This window comes from Engystomops pustulosus, unplaced genomic scaffold (genome assembly GCF_040894005.1).
Source record: "Engystomops pustulosus unplaced genomic scaffold, aEngPut4.maternal MAT_SCAFFOLD_230, whole genome shotgun sequence".
Lineage (NCBI taxonomy): Eukaryota > Metazoa > Chordata > Amphibia > Anura > Leptodactylidae > Engystomops > Engystomops pustulosus.
This window is the reverse complement of record NW_027285109.1, coordinates 13,700-38,057: the sequence shown is the minus strand read 5'-3', so window position 1 is coordinate 38,057 and position 24,358 is coordinate 13,700. Positions and strand designations below refer to the sequence as shown.

General features: G+C 50.2%; 1 pseudogene; it reads left to right on the top strand.

The window, feature by feature from the left end:
• Positions 1-2,932: 2,932 nt before the first annotated feature.
• The window catches only part of LOC140109599 (guanine nucleotide-binding protein subunit alpha-13-like), a 32,549-nt pseudogene continuing 11,123 nt past the window's right edge, over positions 2,933-24,358 (top strand).

Genomic DNA, 24,358 nt, shown 5'->3' with positions numbered 1-24,358 from the left:
GTGCTGCTGTGTCCTGCTCCCCCACTATGTAACTCTCAGTCTATACCCCACATGATCAGCTCCTCTCCTGAAATACTCTGTGCTGCTGTGTCCTGCTCCCCACTATGTAACTCTCAGTCTATACCCCACATGATCAGCTCCTCTCCTGAAATACTCTGTGCTGCTGTGTCCTGCTCCCCACTATGTAACTCTCAGTCTATACCCCCACATGATCAGCTCCTCTCCTGAAATACTCTGTGCTGCTGTGTCCTGCTCCCCCACTATGTAACTCTCAGTCTATACCCCACATGATCAGCTCCTCTCCTGAAATACTCTGTGCTGCTGTGTCCTGCTCCCCACTATGTAACTCTCAGTCTATACCCCACATGATCAGCTCCTCTCCTGAAATACTCTGTGCTGCTGTGTCCTGCTCCCCCACTATGTAACTCTCAGTCTATACCCCACATGATCAGCTCCTCTCCTGAAATACTCTGTGCTGCTGTGTCCTGCCCCCCACTATGTAACTCTCAGTCTATACCCCACATGATCAGCTCCTCTCCTGAAATACTCTGTGCTGCTGTGTCCTGCTCCCCCACTATGTAACTCTCAGTCTATACCCCACATGATCAGCTCCTCTCCTGAAATACTCTGTGCTGCTGTGTCCTGCCCCCCACTATGTAACTCTCAGTCTATACCCCACATGATCAGCTCCTCTCTTGAAATACTCTGTGCTGCTGTGTCCTGCTCCCCACTATGTAACTCTCAGTCTATACCCCACATGATCAGCTCCTCTCCTGAAATACTCTGTGCTGCTGTGTCCTGCTCCCCCACTATGTAACTCTCAGTCTATACCCCACATGATCAGCTCCTCTCCTGAAATACTCTGTGCTGCTGTGTCCTGCTCCCCCCCCCCCACTATGTAACTCTCAGTCTATACCCCACATGATCAGCTCCTCTCCTGAAATACTCTGTGCTGCTGTGTCCTGCTCCCCACTATGTAACTCTCAGTCTATACCCCACATGATCAGCTCCTCTCCTGAAATACTCTGTGCTGCTGTGTCCTGCTCCCCCACTATGTAACTCTCAGTCTATACCCCACATGATCAGCTCCTCTCCTGAAATACTCTGTGCTGCTGTGTCCTGCTCCCCCACTATGTAACTCTCAGTCTATACCCCACATGATCAGCTCCTCTCCTGAAATACTCTGTGCTGCTGTGTCCTGCTCCCCCACTATGTAACTCTCAGTCTATACCCCACATGATCAGCTCCTCTCCTGAAATACTCTGTGCTGCTGTGTCCTGCTCCCCACTATGTAACTCTCAGTCTATACCCCACATGATCAGCTCCTCTCCTGAAATACTCTGTGCTGCTGTGTCCTGCTCCCCCCACTATGTAACTCTCAGTCTATACCCCACATGATCAGCTCCTCTCCTGAAATACTCTGTGCTGCTGTGTCCTGCTCCCCCACTATGTAACTCTCAGTCTATACCCCACATGATCAGCTCCTCTCCTGAAATACTCTGTGCTGCTGTGTCCTGCTCCCCCACTATGTAACTCTCAGTCTATACCCCCACATGATCAGCTCCTCTCCTGAAATACTCTGTGCTGCTGTGTCCTGCTCCCCCACTATGTAACTCTCAGTCTATACCCCACATGATCAGCTCCTCTCCTGAAATACTCTGTGCTGCTGTGTCCTGCTCCCCCACTATGTAACTCTCAGTCTATACCCCACATGATCAGCTCCTCTCCTGAAATACTCTGTGCTGCTGTGTCCTGCTCCTCCACTATGTAACTCTCAGTCTATACCCCACATGATCAGCTCCTCTCCTGAAATACTCTGTGCTGCTGTGTCCTGCTCCCCCACTATGTAACTCTCAGTCTATACCCCCACATGATCAGCTCCTCTCCTGAAATACTCTGTGCTGCTGTGTCCTGCTCCCCCACTATGTAACTCTCAGTCTATACCCCACATGATCAGCTCCTCTCCTGAAATACTCTGTGCTGCTGTGTCCTGCCCCCCACTATGTAACTCTCAGTCTATACCCCCCACATGATCAGCTCCTCTCCTGAAATACTCTGTGCTGCTGTGTCCTGCCCCCCCACTATGTAACTCTCAGTCTATACCCCACATGATCAGCTCCTCTCCTGAAATACTCTGTGCTGCTGTGTCCTGCTCCCCCACTATGTAACTCTCAGTCTATACCCCACATGATCAGCTCCTCTCCTGAAATACTCTGTGCTGCTGTGTCCTGCCCCCCACTATGTAACTCTCAGTCTATACCCCACATGATCAGCTCCTCTCCTGAAATACTCTGTGCTGCTGTGTCCTGTCCCCACTATGTAACTCTCAGTCTATAGCCCACATGATCAGCTCCTCTCCTGAAATACTCTGTGCTGCTGTGTCCTGCTCCCCCACTATGTAACTCTCAGTCTATACCCCACATGATCAGCTCCTCTCCTGAAATACTCTGTGCTGCTGTGTCCTGCTCCCCCCACTATGTAACTCTCAGTCTATACCCCACATGATCAGCTCATCTCCTGAAATACTCTGTGCTGCTGTGTCCTGCTCCCCCACTATGTAACTCTCAGTCTATACCCCACATGATCAGCTCCTCTCCTGAAATACTCTGTGCTGCTGTGTCCTGCTCCTCCACTATGTAACTCTCAGTCTATACCCCCCCACATGATCAGCTCCTCTCCTGAAATACTCTGTGCTGCCAGGCTTCCAGTGTGGGCACAGGAGGCCGCTGCCTTTCCTTCCATCCTGCGGCTTTATTATGGGCGCTCTCTCTCAGATCTGTCTCCGCGGCCGCCGCCATTTTGTGTTGGTTCTTTGCTCTCACGGCCGCTGGAGCGGACTCCGGTAATATGGCGCCCGCGGCTCCGCAGCCGCCAGTGACGCGCATGCGCCTGCAGCAGGGCGGGGCCGCGCGCTCATCTGTCGGCGGGTTAGCGCACGCAGTCTCAGTGACGTCGTGACGCGGCGGCGCGCCGGCCTCCTCCCTGGGCTCGGTTCATGTAGTGTGTAAGATGGCGGACTTCCTGCCGTCCCGCTCCGTGCTCTCCGTCTGCTTCCCCAACTGTGTCCTGACCAGCCGGGAGGCCGAGCAGCAGCGCAAGTCCAAGGACATCGACCGCTGCATCTCCCGGGAGAAAACCTACGTCAAGCGCCTGGTGAAGATCCTGCTGCTGGGCGCCGGGGAGAGCGGAAAGTCCACCTTCCTCAAGCAGATGCGCATCATCCACGGCCAGGACTTCGACGTCAGGGCCAAGCAGGAGTTCAGGGCCACCATCTACAGCAACGTCATCAAGGGTGAGAGACCCCGCCCACTGCGCCCCCAAACTGTGCGCCCCCCACGTCATACAGGAGACCCCCAAACATCACTGCCCGCAGACCCCCACACGTCACTGCTGGGAAACCCCCAAACTGCACCCCCACCTGTCATACAGGAGACCCCCAATCATCACTGCCTGGAGACCCCCAAACTGTGCGCCCCCACGTCATACAGGAGACCCCCAAACATCACTGCCCGGAGACCCCCACACGTCACTGCTGGGAAACCCCCAAACTGCACCCCCACCTGTCATACAGGAGACCCCCAATCATCACTGCCCGGAGACCCCCAAACTGTGCACCCACCTGTCATACAGAAGACCCCCAAACATCACTGCCCGGAGACCCCCAAACTGTGCGCCCCCCACGTCATACAGGAGACCCCCAAACATCACTGCCCGGAGACCCCCACACGTCACTGCTGGGAAACCCCCAAACTGCACCCCCACGTCATACAGGAGACCCCCAAACATCACTGCCCGGAGACCCCCAAACTGTGCACCCCCCACGTCATACAGGAGACCCCCAATCATCACTGCCTGGAGACCCCCAAACTGTGCACCCCCCACATCATACAGGAGACCCCCAAACATCACTGCTCGGAGACCCCCAAACTGTGCACCCCCCACGTCATACAGGAGACCCCCACCTGTCATAGAGAGACCCCCAAACATCACTGCCCGGAGACCCCCAAACTGTGCGCCCCCCACGTCATACAGGAGACCCCCCACGTCATACAGGAGACCCCCAAACATCACTGCCCGGAGACCCCCAGACTGTGCGCCCCCCACGTCATACAGGAGACCCCCAAACATCACTGCCCGGAGACCCCCAAACTGTGCGCCCCCACGTCATACAGGAGACCCCCAAACATCACTGCCCGGAGACCCCCACACGTCACTGCTGGGAAACCCCCAAACTGCACCCCCACCTGTCATACAGGAGACCCCCAATCATCACTGCCTGGAGACCCCCAAACTGTGCGCCCCCACGTCATACAGGAGACCCCCAAACATCACTGCCCGGAGACCCCCACACGTCACTGCTGGGAAACCCCCAAACTGCACCCCCACCTGTCATACAGGAGACCCCCAATCATCACTGCCTGGAGACCCCCAAACTGTGCGCCCCCCTTGTCATACAGGAGACCCCCAAACATCACTGCCCGGAGACCCCCAAACTGTGCGCCCCCCACGTCATAATGGAGACCCCCACCTGTCATACAGGAGACCCCCAAACATCACTGCCCGGAGACCCCCAAACTGTGCGCCCCCCACGTCATAATGGAGACCCCCACCTGTCATACAGGAGACCCCCAAACATCACTGCCCGGAGACCCCCACACGTCACTGCTGGGAAACAGCAGAAGACCCCCACCTGTCATACAAAAGACCCCCAAACATCACTGCTGGGAAACCCCCAAACTGCACCCCCACCTGTCATACAGGAGACCCCCAATCATCACTGCCTGGAGACCCCCAAACTGTGCACCCCCCACGTCATACAGAAGACCCCCACCTGTCATACAGAAGACCCCCAAACATCACTGCCCGGAGACCCCCAAACTGCACCCCCACCTGTCATACAGGAGACCCCCAAACATCACTGCCCGGAGACCCCCAAACTGTGCACCCCCCACGTCATACAGGAGACCCCCAAACATCACTGCCCGGAGAACCCCCAGCTGTGCACCCCCCACGTCATACAGGAGACCCCCAAACATCACTGCTCGGAGACCCCCAAACTGTGCACCCCCTACGTCATACAGAAGACCCCCAAACATCACCGCCCGGAGACCCCCAAACTGTGCACCCCCCACGTCATACAGGAGACCCCCAAACATCACTGCTCGGAGACCCCCAAACTGTGCACCCCCCACGTCATACAGGAGACCCCCACCTGTCATAGAGAGACCCCCAAACATCACTGCCCGGAGACCCCCAAACTGTGCGCCCCCCACGTCATACAGGAGACCCCCAAACATTACTGCCCGGAGACCCCCAGACTGTGCGCCCCCCACGTCATACAGGAGACCCCCAAACATCACTGCCCGGAGACCCCCAAACTGTCCGCCCCCCACGTCATACAGGAGACCCCCAAACATCACTGCCCGGAGACCCCCAAACTGTGCACCCCCACGTCATACAGGAGACCCCCAAACATCACTGCCCGGAGACCCCCAAACTGCACCCCCACCTGTCATACAGGAGACCCCCAAACATCACTGCCCGGAGACCCCCAAACTGTGCGCCCCCCAACGTCATACAGGAGACCCCCACCTGTCATAGAGAGACCCCCAAACATCACTGCCCGGAGACCCCCTAACTGTGCGCCCCCCAACGTCATACAGGAGACCCACAAACATCACTGCCCAGAGACCCCCAAACTGTGCGCCCCCCACTTCATACAGGAGACCCCCAAACATCACTGCCCGGAGACCCCCAAACTGTGCACCCCCCACATCATACAGGAGACCCCCAAACATCACTGCCCGGAGACCCCCAAACTGTGCGCCCCCCACTTCATACAGGAGACCCCCAAACATCACTGCCCGGAGACCCCCAAACTGTGCGCCCCCCACTTCATACAGGAGACCCCCAAACATCACTGCCCGGAGACCCCCAAACTGTGCACCCCCCACATCATACAGGAGACCCCCAAACATCACTGCCCGGAGACCCCCAAACTGTGCGCCCCCCCATGTCATACAGGAGACCCCCAAACATCACTGCCCGGAGACCCCCAAACTGTCCGCCTCCCACGTCATACAGAAGACCCCCACCTGTCATAGAGACCCCCAAACATCACTGCCCAGAGAACCCCAGACTGTGCACCCCCCACGTCATACAGGAGACCCCCAAACATCACTGCTCGGAGACCCCCAAACTGTGTGCCCCCCACGTCATACAGGAGACCCACAAACATCACTGCCCGGAGACCCCCAAACTGTGCGCCCCCCACTTCATACAGGAGACCCCCAAACATCACTGCCCGGAGACCCCCAAACTGTGCGCCCCCACGTCATACAGGAGACCCCCAAACATCACTGCCCGGAGACCCCCAAACTGTGCGCCCCCCACGTCATACAGGAGACCCACAAACATCACTGCCCGGAGACCCCCAAACTGTGCGCCCCCCACGTCATACAGGAGACCCCCAAACATCACTGCCCGGAAACCCCCAAACTGCACCCCCACCTGTCATACAGGAGACCCCCAATCATCACTGCCTGGAGACCCCCAAACTGTGCACCCCCCACGTCATACAGAAGACCCCCACCTGTCATACAGAAGACCCCCAAACATCACTGCCCGGAGACCCCCAAACTGCACCCCCACCTGTCATACAGGAGACCCCCAAACATCACTGCCCGGAGACCCCCAAACTGTGCACCCCCCACGTCATACAGGAGACCCCCAAACATCACTGCCCGGAGAACCCCCAGCTGTGCACCCCCCACGTCATACAGGAGACCCCCAAACATCACTGCTCGGAGACCCCCAAACTGTGCACCCCCTACGTCATACAGAAGACCCCCAAACATCACCGCCCGGAGACCCCCAAACTGTGCACCCCCCACGTCATACAGGAGACCCCCAAACATCACTGCTCGGAGACCCCCAAACTGTGCACCCCCCACGTCATACAGGAGACCCCCACCTGTCATAGAGAGACCCCCAAACATCACTGCCCGGAGACCCCCAAACTGTGCGCCCCCCACGTCATACAGGAGACCCCCAAACATTACTGCCCGGAGACCCCCAGACTGTGCGCCCCCCACGTCATACAGGAGACCCCCAAACATCACTGCCCGGAGACCCCCAAACTGTCCGCCCCCCACGTCATACAGGAGACCCCCAAACATCACTGCCCGGAGACCCCCAAACTGTGCACCCCCACGTCATACAGGAGACCCCCAAACATCACTGCCCGGAGACCCCCAAACTGCACCCCCACCTGTCATACAGGAGACCCCCAAACATCACTGCCCGGAGACCCCCAAACTGTGCGCCCCCCAACGTCATACAGGAGACCCCCACCTGTCATAGAGAGACCCCCAAACATCACTGCCCGGAGACCCCCTAACTGTGCGCCCCCCAACGTCATACAGGAGACCCACAAACATCACTGCCCAGAGACCCCCAAACTGTGCGCCCCCCACTTCATACAGGAGACCCCCAAACATCACTGCCCGGAGACCCCCAAACTGTGCACCCCCCACATCATACAGGAGACCCCCAAACATCACTGCCCGGAGACCCCCAAACTGTGCGCCCCCCACTTCATACAGGAGACCCCCAAACATCACTGCCCGGAGACCCCCAAACTGTGCGCCCCCCACTTCATACAGGAGACCCCCAAACATCACTGCCCGGAGACCCCCAAACTGTGCACCCCCCACATCATACAGGAGACCCCCAAACATCACTGCCCGGAGACCCCCAAACTGTGCGCCCCCCCATGTCATACAGGAGACCCCCAAACATCACTGCCCGGAGACCCCCAAACTGTCCGCCTCCCACGTCATACAGAAGACCCCCACCTGTCATAGAGACCCCCAAACATCACTGCCCAGAGAACCCCAGACTGTGCACCCCCCACGTCATACAGGAGACCCCCAAACATCACTGCTCGGAGACCCCCAAACTGTGTGCCCCCCACGTCATACAGGAGACCCACAAACATCACTGCCCGGAGACCCCCAAACTGTGCGCCCCCCACTTCATACAGGAGACCCCCAAACATCACTGCCCGGAGACCCCCAAACTGTGCGCCCCCACGTCATACAGGAGACCCCCAAACATCACTGCCCGGAGACCCCCAAACTGTGCGCCCCCCACGTCATACAGGAGACCCACAAACATCACTGCCCGGAGACCCCCAAACTGTGCGCCCCCCACGTCATACAGGAGACCCCCAAACATCACTGCCCGGAGACCCCCAAACTGTCCGCCCCCCACGTCATACAGGAGACCCCCAAACATCACTGCCCGGAGACCCCCAAACTGTGCACCCCCCACGTCATACAGGAGACCCCCACCTGTCATACGGGAGACCCCCAGACTGTGCGCCCCCCACCTGTCATACGGGGAGACCCCCAGACTGTGCGCCCCCCACCTGTCATACGGGGAGACCCCCAGACTGTGCGCCCCCCCACCTGTCATACGGGGAGACCCCCAGACTGTGCGCCCCCCCACCTGTCATACGGGGAGACCCCCAGACTGTGCGCCCCCCCACCTGTCATACGGGGAGACCCCCAGACTGTGCGCCCCCCCACCTGTCATACGGGGAGACCCCCAGACTGTGCGCCCCCCCACCTGTCATACGGGGAGACCCCCAGACTGTGCGCCCCCCCACCTGTCATACGGGGAGACCCCCAGACTGTGCGCCCCCCCACCTGTCATACGGGGAGACCCCCAGACTGTGCGCCCCCCCACCTGTCATACGGGGAGACCCCCAGACTGTGCGCCCCCCCACCTGTCATACGGGGAGACCCCCAGACTGTGCGCCCCCCCACCTGTCATACGGGGAGACCCCCAGACTGTGCGCCCCCCCACCTGTCATACGGGGAGACCCCCAGACTGTGCGCCCCCCCACCTGTCATACGGGGAGACCCCCAGACTGTGCGCCCCCCCACCTGTCATACGGGGAGACCCCCAGACTGTGCGCCCCCCCACCTGTCATACGGGGAGACCCCCAGACTGTGCGCCCCCCCACCTGTCATACGGGGAGACCCCCAGACTGTGCGCCCCCCCACCTGTCATACGGGGAGACCCCCAGACTGTGCGCCCCCCCACCTGTCATACGGGGAGACCCCCAGACTGTGCGCCCCCCCACCTGTCATACGGGGAGACCCCCAGACTGTGCGCCCCCCCACCTGTCATACGGGGAGACCCCCAGACTGTGCGCCCCCCCACCTGTCATACGGGGAGACCCCCAGACTGTGCGCCCCCCCACCTGTCATACGGGGAGACCCCCAGACTGTGCGCCCCCCCACCTGTCATACGGGGAGACCCCCAGACTGTGCGCCCCCCCACCTGTCATACGGGGAGACCCCCAGACTGTGCGCCCCCCCACCTGTCATACGGGGAGACCCCCAGACTGTGCGCCCCCCCACCTGTCATACGGGGAGACCCCCAGACTGTGCGCCCCCCCACCTGTCATACGGGGAGACCCCCAGACTGTGCGCCCCCCCACCTGTCATACGGGGAGACCCCCAGACTGTGCGCCCCCCCACCTGTCATACGGGGAGACCCCCAGACTGTGCGCCCCCCCACCTGTCATACGGGGAGACCCCCAGACTGTGCGCCCCCCCACGCGTCATACGGGGAGACCCCCAGACTGTGCGCCCCCCCACGCGTCATACGGCTGCAGTATTGGGGTGTCTTCACCCTTGCTCTAGTTATGGGGTCACTGCTCCCCTCACTGCGGTCTTTTGGGGTCCTTACCTGTAATGATGTCGGCAGGAAGCGATTTTCAGGGGTTCAGGAGCCCCAAATCCTCCTCCTCCCAACAGCCTAAACATGTGCTGGTGAGAACTGTTATTGTCCCGCCTCTTAGGAAGGGGGCGTGGCCTGTCATCACATGACTCCTGCACAGTCCCAAAAAACGGACTCCGCCCTCATCACATTCCTCTTGAGATCATAGAACAGCGGCTCCTGTGTGGGCTTGTCCCGAAAACCCCGGCAGAAGAGTGACATCCCCCGACCTCTGACCCCACACTACTTATATATAACCTGTGTGATACCCCAGAGCTGCACTCACTATTCTGCTGCTGGTGCAGTCACTGTGTACATACATGACATTACTTATCCTGTACTGATCCTGAGTTACATCCTGTATTATACCCCAGAGCTGCACTCACTATTCTGCTGCTGGTGCAGTCACTGTGTACATACATGACATTACTTATCCTGTACTGATCCTGAGTTACATCCTGTATTATACCCCAGAGCTGCACTCACTATTCTGCTGCTGGTGCAGTCACTGTGTACATACATGACATTACTTATCCTGTACTGATCCTGAGTTACATCCTGTATTATACCCCAGAGCTGCACTCACTATTCTGCTGCTGGTGCAGTCACTGTGTACATACATGACATTACTTATCCTGTACTGATCCTGAGTTACATCCTGTATTATACCCCAGAGCTGCACTCACTATTCTGCTGCTGGTGCAGTCACTGTGTACATACATGACATTACTTATCCTGTACTGATCCTGAGTTACATCCTGTATTATACCCCAGAGCTGCACTCACTATTCTGCTGCTGGTGCAGTCACTGTGTACATACATGACATTACTTATCCTGTACTGATCCTGAGTTACATCCTGTATTATACTCCAGAGCTGCACTCACTATTCTGCTGCTGGTGCAGTCACTGTGTACATACATGACATTACTTATCCTGTACTGATCCTGAGTTACATCCTGTATTATACCCCAGAGCTGCACTCACTATTCTGCTGCTGGTGCACTCACTGTGTACATACATGACATTACTTATCCTGTACTGATCCTGAGTTACATCCTGTATTATACCCCAGAGCTGCACTCACTATTCTGCTGCTGGTGCAGTCACTGTGTACATACATGACATTACTTATCCTGTACTGATCCTGAGTTACATCCTGTATTATACTCCAGAGCTGCACTCACTATTCTGCTGCTGGTGCAGTCACTGTGTACATACATGACATTACTTATCCTGTACTGATCCTGAGTTACATCCTGTATTATACCCCAGAGCTGCACTCACTATTCTGCTGCTGGTGCAGTCACTGTGTACATACATGACATTACTTATCCTGTACTGATCCTGAGTTACATCCTGTATTATACCCCAGAGCTGCACTCACTATTCTGCTGCTGGTGGTGCAGTCACTGTGTACATACATGACATTACTTATCCTGTACTGATCCTGAGTTACATCCTGTATTATACTCCAGAGCTGCACTCACTATTCTGCTGCTGGTGCAGTCACTGTGTACATACATGACATTACTTATCCTGTACTGATCCTGAGTTACATCCTGTATTATACCCCAGAGCTGCACTCACTATTCTGCTGCTGGTGCAGTCACTGTGTACATACATGACATTACTTATCCTGTACTGATCCTGAGTTACATCCTGTATTATACCCCAGAGCTGCACTCACTATTCTGCTGCTGGTGCAGTCACTGTGTACATACATGACATTACTTATCCTGTACTGATCCTGAGTTACATCCTGTATTATACTCCGGAGCTGCACTCACTATTCTGCTGCTGGTGCAGTCACTGTGTACATACATGACATTACTTATCCTGTACTGACCCTGAGTTACATCCTGTATTATACCCCAGAGCTGCACTCACTATTCTGCTGCTGGTGCAGTCACTGTGTACATACATGACATTACTTATCCTGTACTGATCCTGAGTTACATCCTGTATTACACCCCAGAGCTGCACTCACTATTCTGCTGCTGGTGCAGTCACTGTACATACATGACATTACTTATCCTGTACTGATCCTGAGTTATATCCTGTATTATACCCCAGAGCTGCACTCACTATTCTGCTGCTGGTGGTGCAGTCACTGTACATACATGACATTACTTATCCTGTACTGATCCTGAGTTACATCCTGTATTATACCCCAGAGCTGCACTCACTATTCTGCTGCTGGTGCAGTCACTGTGTACACACATGACATTACTTATCCTGTACTGATCCTGAGTTACATCCTGTATTATACTCCAGAGCTGCACTCACTATTCTGCTGCTGGTGCAGTCACTGTGTACATACATGACATTACTTATCCTGTACTGATCCTGAGTTACATCCTGTATTATACTCCAGAGCTGCACTCACTATTCTGCTGCTGGTGCAGTCACTGTGTACATACATGACATTACTTATCCTGTACTGATCCTGAGTTACATCCTGTATTATACCCCAGAGCTGCACTCACTATTCTGCTGCTGGTGGTGCAGTCACTGTGTACATACATGACATTACTTATCCTGTACTGATCCTGAGTTACATCCTGTATTATACCCCAGAGCTGCACTCACTATTCTGCTGCTGGTGCAGTCACTGTGTACATACATGACATTACTTATCCTGTACTGATCCTGAGTTACATCCTGTATTATACCCCAGAGCTGCACTCACTATTCTGCTGCTGGTACAGTCACTGTGTACATACATGACATTACTTATCCTGTACTGATCCTGAGTTACATCCTGTATTATACCCCAGAGCTGCACTCACTATTCTGCTGCTGGTGCAGTCACTGTGTACATACATGACATTACTTATCCTGTACTGATCCTGAGTTACATCCTGTATTATACCCCAGAGCTGCACTCACTATTCTGCTGCTGGTGCAGTCACTATGTACATACATGACATTACTTATCCTGTACTGATCCTGAGTGACATCCTGTATTATACCCCAGAGCTGCACTCACTATTCTGCTGCTGGTGCAGTCACTGTGTACATACATGACATTACTTATCCTGTACTGATCCTGAGTTACATCCTGTATTATACCCCAGAGCTGCACTCACTATTCTGCTGGTGAAGTCACTGTGTACATACATGACATTACTTATCTTGTACTGATCCTGAGTTACATCCTGTATTATACCGCAGAGCTGCACTCACTATTCTGCTGCTGGTGCAGTCACTGTGTACATACATGACATTACTTATCCTGTACTGATCCTGAGTTACATCCTGTATTATACTCCAGAGCTGCACTCACTATTCTGCTCCTGGTGCAGTCACTGTGTACATACATGACATTACTTATCCTGTACTGATCCTGAGTTACATCCTGTATTATACTCCAGAGCTGCACTCGCTATTCTGCTGCTGGTGCAGTCACTGTGTACATACATGACATTACTTATCCTGTACTGATCCTGAGTTACATCCTGTATTATACTCTAGAGCTGCACTCGCTATTCTGCTGCTGGTGCAGTCACTGTGTACATACATGACATTACTTATCCTGTACTGATCCTGAGTTACATCCTGTATTATACCCCAGAGCTGCACTCACTATTCTGCTGCTGGTGCAGTCACTGTGTACATACATGACATTACTTATCCTGTACTGATCCTGAGTTACATCCTGTATTATACCCCAGAGCTGCACTCACTATTCTGCTGCTGGTGCAGTCACTGTGTACATACATGACATTACTTATCCTGTACTGATCCTGAGTTACATCCTGTATTATACTCCAGAGCTGCATTCACTATCCTGCTGCTGGTGCAGTCACTGTACATACATGACATTACTTATCCTGTACTGATCCTGAGTTACATCCTGTATTATACCCCAGAGCTGCACTCACTATTCTGCTGCTGGTGCAGTCACTGTACATACATGACATTACTTATCCTGTACTGATCCTGAGTTACATCCTGTATTATACCCCAGAGCTGCACTCACTATTCTGCTGCTGGTGCAGTCACTATGTACATACATGACATTACTTATCCTGTACTGATCCTGAGTTACATCCTGTATTATACCCCAGAGCTGCACTCACTATTCTGCTGCTGGTGCAGTCACTGTACATACATGACATTACTTATCCTGTACTGATCCTGAGTTACATCCTGTATTATACCCCAGAGCTGCACTCACTATTCTGCTGCTGGTGCAGTCACTGTGTACATACATGACATTACTTATCCTGTACTGATCCTGAGTTACATCCTGTATTATACCCCAGAGCTGCACTCACTATTCTGCTGCTGGTGCAGTCACTGTGTACATACATGACATTTACTTATCCTGTACTGATCCTGAGTTACACCCTGTATTATACTCCAGAGCTGCACTCACTATTCTGCTGCTGGTGCAGTCACTGTACATACATGACATTACTTATCCTGTACTGATCCTGAGTTACATCCTGTATTCTACCCCAGAGCTGCACTCACTATTCTGCTGCTGGTGCAGTCACTGTGTACATACATGACATTACTTATCCTGCACTGATCCTGAGTTACATCCTGTATTATACTCCGGAGCTGCACTCACTATTCTGCTGCTGGTGCAGTCACTGTGTACATACATGACATTACTTATCCTGTACTGACCCTGAGTTACATCCTGTATTATACCCCAGAGCTGCACTCACTATTCTGCTGCTGGTGCAGTCACTGTGTACATACATGACATTACTTATCCTGTACTGATCCTGAGTTACATCCTGTATTACACCCCAGAGCTGCACTCACTATTCTGCTGCTGGTGCAGTCACTGTACATACATGACATTACTTATCCTGTACTGATCCTGAGTTATATCCTGTATTATACCCCAGAGCTGCACTCACTATTCTGCTGTATTATACCCCAGAGCTGCACTCACTATTCTGCTGTATTATACCCCAGAGCTGCACTCACTATTCTGCTGCTGGTGCAGTCACTGTGTACATACATGACATTACTTATCCTGTACTGATCCTGAGTTACATCCTGTATTATACCCCAGAGCTGCACTCACTATTCTGCTGCTGGTGCAGTCACTGTGTACATACATGACATTACTTATCCTGTACTGATCCTGCGTTACATCCTGTATTATACTCCAGAGCTGCACTCACTATTCTGCTGCTGGTGCAGTCACTGTGTACATACATGACATTACTTATCCTGTACTGATCCTGAGTTACATCCTGTATTATGCTCTAGAGCTGCACTCACTATTCTGCTGCTGGTGCAGTCACTGTGTACATACATGACATTACTTATCCTGTACTGATCCTGCGTTACATCCTGTATTATACCCCAGAGCTGCACTCACTATTCTGCTGCTGGTGCAGTCACTGTGTACATACATGACATTACTTATCCTGTACTGATCCTGAGTTACATCCTGTATTATACTCCAGAGCTGCACTCACTATTCTGCTGCTGGCGCAGTCACTGTGTACATACATGACATTACTTATCCTGTACTGATCCTGAGTTACATCCTGTATTATACCCCAGAGCTGCACTCACTATTCTGCTGCTGGTGCAGTCACTGTGTACATACATGACATTACTTATCCTGTACTGATCCTGAGTTACATCCTGTATTATACACCAGAGCTGCACTCACTATTCTGCTGCTGGTGCAGTCACTGTGTACATACATGACATTACTTATCCTGTACTGATCCTGAGTTACATCCTGTATTATACCCCAGAGCTGCACTCACTATTCTGCTGCTGGTGCAGTCACTGTGTACATACATGACATTACTTATCCTGTACTGATCCTGAGTTACATCCTGTATTATACCCCAGAGCTGCACTCACTATTCTGCTGCTGGTGCAGTCACTGTGTACATACATGACATTACTTATCCTGTACTGATCCTGAGTTACATCCTGTATTATACCCCAGAGCTGCACTCACTATTCTGCTGCTGGTGCAGTCACTGTGTACATACATGACATTACTTATCCTGCACTGATCCTGAGTTACATCCTGTATTATACTCCGGAGCTGCACTCACTATTCTGCTGCTGGTGCAGTCACTGTGTACATACATGACATTACTTATCCTGTACTGATCCTGAGTTACATCCTGTGTTATACTCCAGAGCTGCACTCACTATTCTGCTGCTGGTGCAGTCACTGTGTACATACATGACATTACTTATCCTGTACTGATCCTGAGTTACATCCTGTATTATACCCCAGAGCTGCACTCACTATTCTGCTGCTAGTGCAGTCACTGTGTACATACATGACATTACTTATCCTGTACTGATCCTGAGTTACATCCTGTATTATACCCCAGAGCTGCACTCACTATTCTGCTGCTGGTGCAGTCACTGTGTACATACATGACATTACTTATCCTGTACTGATCCTGAGTTACATCCTGTATTATACCCCAGAGCTGCACTCACTATTCTGCTGCTGGTGCAGTCACTGTGTATATACATGACATTACTTATCCTGTACTGATCCTGAGTTACATCCTGTATTATACCCCAGAGCTGCACTCACTTTTCTGCTGGTGCAGTCACTGTGTACATACATGACATTACTTATCCTGTACTGATCCTGAGTTACATCCTGTATTATACTCCAGAGCTGCACTCACTATTCTGCTGCTGGTGCAGTCACTGTGTACATACATGACATTACTTATCTTGTACTGATCCGGAGTTACATCCTGTATTATACTCCAGAGCTGCACTCACTATTCTGCTGCTGGTGCAGTCACTGTGTACATACATGACATTACTTATCCTGTACTGATCCTGAGTTACATCCTGTATTATACCCCAGAGCTGCACTCACTATTCTGCTGCTGGTGCAGTCACTGTACATACATGACATTACTTATCCTGTACTGATCCTGAGTTACATCCTGTATTATACCCCAGAGCTGCACTCACTATTCTGCTGCTGGTGCAGTCACTATGTACATACATGACATTACTTATCCTGTACTGATCCTGAGTTACATCCTGTATTATACCCCAGAGCTGCACTCACTATTCTGCTGCTGGTGCAGTCACTGTACATACATGACATTACTTATCCTGTACTGATCCTGAGTTACATCCTGTATTATACCCCAGAGCTGCACTCACTATTCTGCTGCTGGTGCAGTCACTGTGTACATACATGACATTACTTATCCTGTACTGATCCTGAGTTACATCCTGTATTATACCCCAGAGCTGCACTCACTATTCTGCTGCTGGTGCAGTCACTGTGTACATACATGACATTTACTTATCCTGTACTGATCCTGAGTTACACCCTGTATTATACTCCAGAGCTGCACTCACTATTCTGCTGCTGGTGCAGTCACTGTACATACATGACATTACTTATCCTGTACTGATCCTGAGTTACATCCTGTATTCTACCCCAGAGCTGCACTCACTATTCTGCTGCTGGTGCAGTCACTGTGTACATACATGACATTACTTATCCTGCACTGATCCTGAGTTACATCCTGTATTATACTCCGGAGCTGCACTCACTATTCTGCTGCTGGTGCAGTCACTGTGTACATACATGACATTACTTATCCTGTACTGACCCTGAGTTACATCCTGTATTATACCCCAGAGCTGCACTCACTATTCTGCTGCTGGTGCAGTCACTGTGTACATACATGACATTACTTATCCTGTACTGATCCTGAGTTACATCCTGTATTACACCCCAGAGCTGCACTCACTATTCTGCTGCTGGTGCAGTCACTGTACATACATGACATTACTTATCCTGTACTGATCCTGAGTTATATCCTGTATTATACCCCAGAGCTGCACTCACTATTCTGCTGTATTATACCCCAGAGCTGCACTCACTATTCTGCTGTATTATACCCCAGAGCTGCACTCACTATTCTGCTGCTGGTGCAGTCACTGTGTACATACATGACATTACTTATCCTGTACTGATCCTGAGTTACATCCTGTATTATACCCCAGAGCTGCACTCACTATTCTGCTGCTGGTGCAGTCACTGTGTACATACATGACATTACTTATCCTGTACTGATCCTGCGTTACATCCTGTATTATACTCCAGAGCTGCACTCACTATTCTGCTGCTGGTGCAGTCACTGTGTACATACATGACATTACTTATCCTGTACTGATCCTGAGTTACATCCTGTATTATGCTCTAGAGCTGCACTCACTATTCTGCTGCTGGTGCAGTCACTGTGTACATACATGACATTACTTATCCTGTACTGATCCTGCGTTACATCCTGTATTATACCCCAGAGCTGCACTCACTATTCTGCTGCTGGTGCAGTCACTGTGTACATACATGACATTACTTATCCTGTACTGATCCTGAGTTACATCCTGTATTATACTCCAGAGCTGCACTCACTATTCTGCTGCTGGCGCAGTCACTGTGTACATACATGACATTACTTATCCTGTACTGATCCTGAGTTACATCCTGTATTATACCCCAGAGCTGCACTCACTATTCTGCTGCTGGTGCAGTCACTGTGTACATACATGACATTACTTATCCTGTACTGATCCTGAGTTACATCCTGTATTATACACCAGAGCTGCACTCACTATTCTGCTGCTGGTGCAGTCACTGTGTACATACATGACATTACTTATCCTGTACTGATCCTGAGTTACATCCTGTATTATACCCCAGAGCTGCACTCACTATTCTGCTGCTGGTGCAGTCACTGTGTACATACATGACATTACTTATCCTGTACTGATCCTGAGTTACATCCTGTATTATACCCCAGAGCTGCACTCACTATTCTGCTGCTGGTGCAGTCACTGTGTACATACATGACATTACTTATCCTGTACTGATCCTGAGTTACATCCTGTATTATACCCCAGAGCTGCACTCACTATTCTGCTGCTGGTGCAGTCACTGTGTACATACATGACATTACTTATCCTGTACTGATCCTGAGTTACATCCTGTATTATACCCCAGAGCTGCACTCACTATTCTGCTGCTGGTGCAGTCACTGTGTACATACATGACATTACTTATCCTGTACTGATCCTGAGTTACATCCTGTATTATACCCCAGAGCTGCACTCACTATTCTGCTGCTGGTGCAGTCACTGTGTACATACAGGACATTACTTATCCTGTACTGATCCTGAGTTACATCCTGTATTATACACCAGAGCTGCACTCACTATTCTGCTGCTGGTGCAGTCACTGTGTACATACATGACATTACTTATCCTGCACTGATCCTGAGTTACATCCTGTATTATACTCCAGAGCTGCACTCACTATTCTGCTGCTGGTGCAGTCACTGTGTACATACATGACATTACTTATCCTGTACTGATCCTGAGTTACATCCTGTATTATACTCCAGAGCTGCACTCACTATTCTGCTGCTGGTGCAGTCACTGTGTACATACATGACATTACTTATCCTGTACTGATCCTGCGTTACATCCTGTATTATACTCCAGAGCTGCACTCACTATTCTGCTGCTGGCGCAGTCACTGTGTACATACATGACATTACTTATCCTGTACTGATCCTGAGTTACATCCTGTATTACACCCCAGAGCTGCACTCACTATTCTGCTGCTGGTGCAGTCACTGTGTACATACATGACATTACTTATCCTGTACTGATCCTGAGTTTCATCCTGTATTATACTCCAGAGCTGCACTCACTATTCTGCTGCTGGTGCAGTCACTGTGTGCATACATGACATTACTTATCCTGTACTGATCCTGAGTTACATCCTGTATTATACCCCAGAGCTGCACTCACTATTCTGCTGCTGGTGCAGTCACTGTACATACATGACATTACTTATCCTGTACTGATCCTGAGTTACATCCTGTATTATACTCCAGAGCTGCACTCACTATTCTGCTGCTGGTGCAGTCACTGTGTACATACATGACATTACTTATCCTGTACTGATCCTGAGTTACACCCTGTATTATACCCCAGAGCTGCACTCACTATTCTGCTGCTGGTGCAGTCACTGTGTACATACATGACATTACTTATCCTGTACTGATCCTGAGTTACATCCTGTATTATACCCAGAGCTGCACTCACTATTCTGCTGCTGGTGCAGTCACTGTGTACAGACATGACATTACTTATCCTGTACTGATCCTGAGTTACATCCTGTATTATACTCCAGAGCTGCACTCACTATTCTGCTGCTGGTGCAGTCACTGTGTACATACATGACATTACTTATCCTGTACTGATCCTGAGTTACATCCTGTATTATACTCCAGAGCTGCACTCACTATTCTGCTGCTGGTGCAGTCACTGTACATACATGACATTCCTTATCCTGTACTGTTCCTGAGTTACATCCTGTATTATACCCCAGAGCTGCACTCACTATTCTGCTGCTGGTGCAGTCACTGTACATACATGACATTACTTATCCTGTACTGATCCTGAGTTACATCCTGTATTATATCCCAGAGCTGCACTCACTATTCTGCTGCTGGTGCAGTCACTGTGTACACACATGACATTACTTATCCTGTACTGATCCTGAGTTACATCCTGTATTATACTCCAGAGCTGCACTCACTATTCTGCTGCTGGTGCAGTCACTGTGTACATACATGACATTCCTTATCCTGTACTGATCCTGAGTTACATCCTGTATTATACTCCAGAGCTGCACTCACTATTCTGCTGCTGGTGCAGTCACTGTACGTACATGACATTACTTATCCTGTACTGATCCTGAGTTACATCCTGTATTATACCCCAGAGCTGCACTCACTATTCTGCTGCTGGTGCAGTCACTATGTACATACATGACATTACTTATCCTGTACTGATCCTGAGTTACATCCTGTATTATACTCCAGAGCTGCACTCACTATTCTGCTGCTGGTGCAGTCACTGTGTACATACATGACATTACTTATCCTGTACTGATCCTGAGTTACATCCTGTATTATACTCCAGAGCTGCACTCACTATTCTGCTGCTGGTGCAGTCACTGTGTACATACATGACATTACTTATCCTGTACTGATCCTGAGTTACATCCTGTATTATACCCCAGAGCTGCACTCACTATTCTGCTGCTGGTGCAGTCACTGTGTACACACATGACATTACTTATCCTGTACTGATCCTGAGTTACATCCTGTATTATACTCCAGAGCTGCACTCACTATTCTGCTGCTGGTGCAGTCACTGTGTACATACATGACATTCCTTATCCTGTACTGATCCTGAGTTACATCCTGTATTATACCCCAGAGCTGCACTCACTATTCTGCTGCTGGTGCAGTCACTGTACGTACATGACATTACTTATCCTGTACTGATCCTGAGTTACATCCTGTATTATACCCCAGAGCTGCACTCACTATTCTGCTGCTGGTGCAGTCACTATGTACATACATGACATTACTTATCCTGTACTGATCCTGAGTTACATCCTGTATTATACTCCAGAGCTGCACTCACTATTCTGCTGCTGGTGCAGTCACTGTGTACATACATGACATTACTTATCCTGTACTGATCCTGAGTTACATCCTGTATTATACCCCAGAGCTGCACTCACTATTCTGCTGCTAGTGCAGTCACTGTGTACATACATGACATTACTTATCCTGTACTGATCCTGAGTTACATCCTGTATTATACCCCAGAGCTGCACTCACTATTCTGCTGCTGGTGCAGTCACTGTACGTACATGACATTACTTATCCTGTACTGATCCTGAGTTACATCCTGTATTATACCCCAGAGCTGCACTCACTATTCTGCTGCTGGTGCAGTCACTATGTACATACATGACATTACTTATCCTGTACTGATCCTGAGTTACATCCTGTGTTATACTCCAGAGCTGCACTCACTATTCTGCTGCTGGTGCAGTCACTGTGTACATACATGACATTACTTATCCTGTACTGATCCTGAGTTACATCCTGTATTATACCCCAGAGCTGCACTCACTATTCTGCTGCTAGTGCAGTCACTGTGTACATACATGACATTACTTATCCTGTACTGATCCTGAGTTACATCCTGTATTATACCCCAGAGCTGCACTCACTATTCTGCTGCTGGTGCAGTCACTGTGTACATACATGACATTACTTATCCTGTACTGATCCTGAGTTACATCCTGTATTATACCCCAGAGCTGCACTCACTATTCTGCTGCTGGTGCAGTCACTGTGTATATACATGACATTACTTATCCTGTACTGATCCTGAGTTACATCCTGTATTATACCCCAGAGCTGCACTCACTTTTCTGCTGGTGCAGTCACTGTGTACATACATGACATTACTTATCCTGTACTGATCCTGAGTTACATCCTGTATTATACTCCAGAGCTGCACTCACTATTCTGCTGCTGGTGCAGTCACTGTGTACATACATGACATTACTTATCTTGTACTGATCCGGAGTTACATCCTGTATTATACCCCAGAGCTGCACTCACTTTTCTGATAGTGCAGTCACTGTGTACATACATGACATTACTTATCCTGTACTGATCCTGAGTTACATCCTGTATTATACTCCAGAGCTGCACTCACTATTCTGCTGCTGGTGCAGTCACTATGTACATACATGACATTACTTATCCTGTACTGATCCTGAGTTACATCCTGTATTATACCCCAGAGCTGCACTCACTATTCTGCTGCTGGTGCAGTCACTGTGTACATACATAACATTACTTATCCTGTACTGATCCTGAGTTACATCCTGTATTATACTCCAGAGCTGCACTCACTATTCTGCTGCTGGTGCAGTCACTGTGTACATACATGACATTACTTATCCTGTACTGATCCTGAGTTACATCCTGTATTATACTCCAGAGCTGCACTCACTATTCTGCTGCTGGTGCAGTCACTGTGTACATACATGACATTACTTATCCTGTACTGATCCTGAGTTACATCCTGTATTATACCCCAGAGCTGCACTCGCTATTCTGCTGCTGGTGGAGTCACTGTACATACATGACATTACTTATCCTGTACTGATCCTGAGTTACATCCTGTATTATACCCCAGAGCTGCACTCACTATTCTGCTGCTGGTGCAGTCACTGTGTACATACATGTCATTACTTATCCTGTACTGATCCTGAGTTACATCCTGTATTATACCCTAGAGCTGCACTCACTATTCTGCTGCTGGTGCAGTCACTGTGTACATACATGACATTACTTATCCTGTACTGATCCTGAGTTACATCCTGTATTATACCCCAGAGCTGCACTCACTATTCTGCTGCTGGTGCAGTCACTGTGTACATACATGACATTACTTATCCTGTACTGATCCTGAGTTACATCCTGTATTATACCCCAGAGCTGCACTCACTATTCTGCTGCTGGTGCAGTCACTGTGTACATACATGACATTACTTATCCTGTACTGATCCTGAGTTACATCCTGTATTATACTCCAGAGCTGCACTCACTATTCTGCTGCTGGTGCAGTCACTGTGTACATACATGACATTACTTATCCTGTACTGATCCTGAGTTACATCCTGTATTATACCCTAGAGCTGCACTCACTATTCTGCTGCTGGTGCAGTCACTGTGTACATACATAACATTACTTATCCTGTACTGATCCTGAGTTACATCCTGTATTATACCCCAGAGCTGCACTCACTATTCTGCTGCTGGTGCAGTCACTGTGTACATACATGACATTACTTATCCTGTACTGATCCTGAGTTACATCCTGTATTATACCCCAGAGCTGCACTCACTATTCTGCTGCTGGTGCAGTCACTGTGTACATACATAACATTACTTATCCTGTACTGATCCTGAGTTACATCCTGTATTATACCCCAGAGCTGCACTCACTATTCTGCTGCTGGTGCAGTCACTGTGTACATACATGACATTACTTATCCTGTACTGATCCTGAGTTACATCCTGTATTATACCCCAGAGCTGCACTCACTATTCTGCTGCTGGTGCAGTCACTGTGTACATACATGACATTACTTATCCTGTACTGATCCTGAGTTACATCCTGTATTATACCCTAGAGCTGCACTCACTATTCTGCTGCTGGTGCAGTCACTGTGTACATACATAACATTACTTATCCTGTACTGATCCTGAGTTACATCCTGTATTATACCCCAGAGCTGCACTCACTATTCTGCTGCTGGTGCAGTCACTGTGTACATACATGACATTACTTATCCTGTACTGATCCTGAGTTACATCCTGTATTATACCCCAGAGCTGCACTCACTATTCTGCTGCTGGTGCAGTCACTGTGTACATACATAACATTACTTATCCTGTACTGATCCTGAGTTACATCCTGTATTATACCCCAGAGCTGCACTCACTATTCTGCTGCTGGTGCAGTCACTGTGTACATACATGACATTACTTATCCTGTACTGATCCTGAGTTACATCCTGTATTATACCCCAGAGCTGCACTCACTATTCTGCTGCTGGTGCAGTCACTGTGTACATACATGACATTACTTATCCTGTACTGATCCTGAGTTACATCCTGTAT